Raw genomic sequence first — 6,000 nt, 5'->3', positions numbered from 1 at the left:
CCGGATCACGCTATCGATGCCAAAAATGTCAAAATATCAAAAACTAAGCTAACCTTATGTATTAGAAGGAGCTTAAACGTGTTATAATATTATATTCTTGAAATATCTTACCTTAATTTCACTCATTATTAACACGGTGCCATATCTAAATGGACACTACCGCGACAGACTTTGAAAACAATGAAGAATGCGTGACATAAACACAGGAACCCCAAACACCGCGTAATCACTCTTGTGTTCTACCAAAAAGAATGCGTTTTATTTTGTTAAGTCATCTAGTTGACAATGTTAATAAACTATTTAGTTTTTACGTGTTTCTATTTGTAAAAAAATATTTGTTCAAAATTAAATTTTGTTTTTAAAAACATTCTAGCTGCGCAGTCATTCCAGAAGAAAGTGATTGTAAAGCGTAAATATCTTAAAACAAAGCAGTTATGAACTTCTATAAAAAGTTATTATTCAAAGCAAAATAAATTCACTACCGCGACAGAATTTGAAAACAATGAAGTAGCCTGATAAATGGACACTTTTAATATACTTATGTGGTATAATTATGTGGTGTGGCAACCACAACCCACGAGCACTAATTATTTTACGCTAGATAAAAAAAGGATGTTTTTGTGTTATACAAACATGAAACATGTTAGCGTCTTAGAATGCTTAAAGATATCGAAGTGGAAGAATGACAAACTAAGTTATGGTCCTGAGCTACCAGCTCCTGATACCCAACTACACGACGCTACTACCTTACTAATGCGCTCTATGTAGGGAGCCTTAAGTCTAACAATTATATCTGATATATCTATTTCTAAGTTATAACATATGGTTTGCAATAGAGGTAGACTTAACTTCCTTAATTTTACATCGGCGTGCAACTGGCACAAGTCGATTGAGTCATAAACTATAGGATGCTTTAGTTGACATTCCTCCAGAACAGTTTGTAGGGTACGTTCATAGGCGTCTATCGTCATAGACCCGATAAAACACGATCTGCGAGTTTATTAAACGGCTTAAAAAACTCCTGATGTATGTTCTCATACTGTACCGAATTCTTTACGAAATGAACCAAGTTTGATAGAGAAAATCCAAGTTAAAGTTTATGCAAATGAAGACGAATCTATATCAGATATAAAACCTCCTTCATGGTCATGATTTCTATTGTGTTTTCCTCATGAATTATTAATGAGTTTTTTAAACAGTATATCAAACGCTCTTGAATCATACCTTGAAGTTTAGACCACTTTTCAGTCTTTCCTTCGCCTATGCCGTGTGCTTTCCAGCAAGTCAGCCCATCCTCGCTATAACTGAAATTATTCAGCGTGCTGATTCCCTCTAGTTTACCAGTGTTGACAGTAGTCACAGAACTTGCATCTACTAACGCAACGCGAACTCCTCACACACCATCACCCGATCTTATTGCGTTACATAGGTCTTCAGGGGTCTGGACATCATTGCCCTCATTTATATATCGTCTGATGTGTGCTTTTATATTCGCTGCTTTCCGGTCCCATGACCCTTTGCCTCCTTGAGGCTCACTGAAGTCGACTCGAGCGACCTGAAAATATCAAAGCTTCCTATAAACTCATAGAACTACAAAAAAGTAAAACACGAAATGATCAGAACTAAGTGTTTCTAAATCTCGAAATTGATCGGCCATACCTATGTATGACTGATTATGTATGAAACTCATTCTTAGAATTTCTTTGAATAATTTTATATTATTGATAACGATCATCATTATCAGCATCATCATCATCATTATCATCATCATCATCCTCATCATCTCCATCCATCCAACCATCCATTCATCAATCCTCAGGATCCCAGGGGTAAAACTCTGTCGCTCGTTTCGTTGGGAGCGAGAAACGCGCGACAGCATTTACCTCTGGGTTCCCAAGAATGATGAAAATCATAATAATCACGATTATGATAATCAAGTATTACTTCTATAGCGCTGCTTCCATAAATGCATCTTACAATCAATATAGGGATAAAAATGAAATTACCTTAATGCCGGTTGCCTCTTCCATAATTTGACATGCTATTAGCAAAGGGACGCTATGATAGCAACCGGCGTTGTCATGGCAAAAATATGCTGTAGCAATTTCGGGGTTTTCGGTTTTGATAGTGCGCAGTGTGTGCTCCATGATAGCTATTACAGAGTCCGTGTCCTGAGTGCAGTTCTTTGCTACATGGACGAAAGCTTGCTGTTGTAGGTCTCCGGAGGAGGTCTTGCGACTGGCAACGGATACGTGCCATGAAATCCCTCGCTTCCCGAACCAGTCGGACTGAGTTTCCCTGTACTTCTGTGGGAGGAATTTCATGGCCCAATCCTCTGTGACCATAACTTCTTGGGGGGTTAGCTCGTTCATGATTGAATGCCGAGGTTTGTCTTGCTTTACAAATCGTACCTCATGAGATTTCCAGGCGAATATAGCTTCCATGGCTTGGTTGCATCTGAAAGTGATGTCATCCCAATTATCAACGGATGGGAGTATACTCTCACTCTGAGCTACAACGTTCTTGATTTCATTAAGAACCGTCTTTAACTCTTCGCACGATGAGCAAGACAACTCATGCTGGTGCTGGCATGCTTTGGCAAAAGGATCTTTTTTGGGATCTTTCTTCGGATCTTTCTTCGGATCTTTCTTCGGACTACTTAGGGCGTACGCCAGGCAGTGGTCAGGTACTTGATTTGCATCTGTTATATGAACCTAAAGAAGAGATCATTCTGAGTTAGCTGTTTGTCAAACATTTACCAACAAATGGGAACTATTAGATATTTCTATTATTTTTACAAAACGTGGATTAACATAAGTTACGTATACCTTGAAGTCTGACTTGATATACTGTTTGCCTTCCCGTAGAGCTCTCTCACAGTTTGCTGCCCATTCACGCCCACGGGCCGGTTCTACCTGCGTCACAATCTTGCTCAGGTCATCGAACGCTTTAGCACCATCTGCGTGGTAATAATCTAGACCCTGTAACGACTTTCTTTCTGTCGCCGCACATGCCGATAAAACGCGCCTCATTGTCGCTTCACTGAATGGCTTGAAGGCCGTCTCTTCACAGTACTGAATATACTGTGCGCATATCCGAGATGTGGTGTCTCCAGAACTTCCCCATTGGATAGTTTTAAATATCTCTGCCCAAATGGCAGGTCTTGCACAATATGGGGGCTAGTGATAAAGGATAGGAAACTGTGTAGCTGCCCTTCATCAACGCGAATTCGATGAACACGGTTGGTTGACACAGGGACGCCTCGTCCGTATTGTAAGTTGTGAACACGAACCATCTTCCAGCGATATTCTGTCAGTCTGGGTATATATTGACGGATGTCATTAAGCGACAGTAAATCTGCCATGATTGACAGAACTTGTCGTTTTGTTTCCCAGCTCATTGCGTACTGGTATGTCTCTGCTAAAGCTGAAACGTACTTTTCTTCTGCATGGGGCTTAACTCCAAGAACTTGATCGACTTTCCTGGATTCTTGAACAGCCCTCCAAAGGCTACCTGCATCTCCTGGTGTAATTACATCTAGGGCTGCCACGATTACATTTGTAGCCTTGAAAACATGCGTTTTTTGCGTTCGGCTACTCATGGCCTCCCAAGCTTTTTTAGGCGGACCAACAAGCGTGTCCTGCATACCACTGGTGATCAAGAACTCGTTGAGCTTCTTTCGGCGCACTAAAGCTTGATTTGATGTTTCATCGGACAATTGTTCTTCAGACGATTCTGAGCTCAATCCACCTTCTATTTCGGTGACAACCACACTCGGATCCCGGCTTTGATCATTATCGATTTCAAGTTGGCTAAATGCTTCTGTCAACGAGTCGCCAGTGTCGCTACTTTCTTTGTCAGTTTCCTACATGAGAGAGGAAAAGGTGTAAAATAAGTATGGATAACGCGAAATTCAACTGTCTATTAAAATATGTGCTGCTAACCTTGTTATAGTCAGAGCTGAAGATATTGTTAGTCTTTGACTCAGAAAGACTCTCGGCAGAGGGGAGAGAAGGAATCTCGGCTGATACTTGAAATGGGTTTTCTGTAGTTGGTATCTCAGCAGTTGTTTGAGAAGGCTGCTCAGCTTTGTCAATTTTTTCTCTGCAGCGCCTGCAGATAGCTATAAAAATAAATTGATATTTTACTAAATATACAAAAAAGCATAATATATTAGGGGCGTAGCGAGCTCTCGATTATAGAGGGCATTTTTTTCTATTTTCCCGCCAAATCTGTGCCGAAAGCAAACTTTTGGGAGACACATCCCCTCCCCCCGGGGCCCCCCCCCCTCCCTGTCTCCGCGAGTGATATAGAAATTCCATACTTCCTTTTAGTGTAAATACCTTTTTTCATATTCATAGCTTTTTGCATAATCACATCACATACGTACGTGAGCCAACAGGCACAAGTTGACCAGTAATTTCATAAAACCGTCTTGACTGGCTGGATGACAGCCCTCTGTCTCCCTTGCAACCTTTCTTGTGAGCTGCCCAAGTGACTGGAATGGTACAGTTTCGTCTGTTGCAGCGCCAACGAATCCCATATGCATCTCTGTGCCGAGGGCAGACTGTGATGTCCAGGTATTCGTGGTATGTACCAAACAGTCCTGCACAAATAGCAGAACACGTTTTTCACTTCAAACATTTTTAAAATTTTCTTAACAGGTTACTTGAGCTTGGCCTATAAGGGTGTGTGGATAGGTATGCGTTTTATTCAAATCCACCTAAATTGGATCCTGTATAAACGCTGCGGGTTTGCCTTTCAGCCGTACGTGTATGGCTTTCTCACATTTTCGAAGCGAAACACATTCTACATTAGCGGGGTTATCTAGAGGTCCGCCGCATATTCCACCAACATGAGCAAATAAACCACACGAAGCCATCCGACTGTTCTTGATAATATCTAGAGAAATACACCAATATATTTCTCAGTTCAGAAAGAGTTTTTGGCCTGTTTTTGGCCTGTATATTTTAGTGGCCCTCCCTTTCCTTATATATAAAACAATTTGGCCCTCCCTTAAATACTTGCACAATTCTTTCTGCAGGCCCTCCCTTTTAGCCTGCATGAAAAATAAGACAGACAGACAGACAGACTTTTTTATTCGGTATCGAGTATTAGAAAATGCATGGACATTTTACCCGAATAAACATTAACGTATGAAGGCTATAATTGTTGATTTATAGTAGTTTTTCTTATGTATAATATATTCACCTATTTAACCTATTTAGTACGATTACTATTTATTGCCTAGTCTGGGTAAGAAGACCACATACTATATGAATTCTGTATTGTATGTGATCTTTTTATAAAGCAGTTGTGGACATATTTTGCTACTGCAACTGCTAACATTTTGGGCGGACTTATAAATAACAGAAACAACTCGTTCTCATTTAACAAAAGAGAATCATTGTTTATGTTATTTATGTCTTTGAAGAGTTCTTCCCTTAGATTTGAATATAATGTACAGTGAAGAAGGAAGTGCCTCTCATCTTCTACACTATCTGGGCAATGGAAGCATCTCCTTTCTTCTGGTTTTTTAAGTATTCCCTTGAATGCCTTCAATTTTCGATTTCAAGGTCGTGATTACTAATTCTCAATATGGTTAATGATTTTCTGTGTTCAAAATTCTTAACTTTGATTAAATAATTTTCAAACGAGTAATCTGTTTTTACCAGACGAAATGTCCTTAATTTATTTTTTTGGCCTGGTGGGCCTCTTCTAGTTTTTTCATCGTTAAAGAGTTCCCCTTGCCAGACTTGAATTTCTATATCCGTTAATCTAGTTTTAATTATTTTGAATGGGTTCTGACTTGAATAATGACCCTGCCCCCCTTTGCACCAGCCCTCCCCCTCCCCCCCCTCCCCCCCTCTAATTTTTGACCTGTCCCTTATATGTCGTAACAACCGTAGCAAGACTTTACAGCTTACCTTACATGTTGGAAATCTTTGAGTTCAGGAAAGAAAGAGAGACAAATGTGTTGTTGGGGATGCGGATGCTCGC

This window comes from Actinia tenebrosa, unplaced genomic scaffold (genome assembly GCF_029948245.1).
Source record: "Actinia tenebrosa isolate PJP-AT-01 unplaced genomic scaffold, QUT_ActTen_1.0 PGA_scaffold0__85_contigs__length_37466705, whole genome shotgun sequence".
NCBI classification, from domain to species: Eukaryota; Metazoa; Cnidaria; class Anthozoa; order Actiniaria; family Actiniidae; genus Actinia; species Actinia tenebrosa.
Note: the sequence above shows the minus strand (reverse complement) of the source record.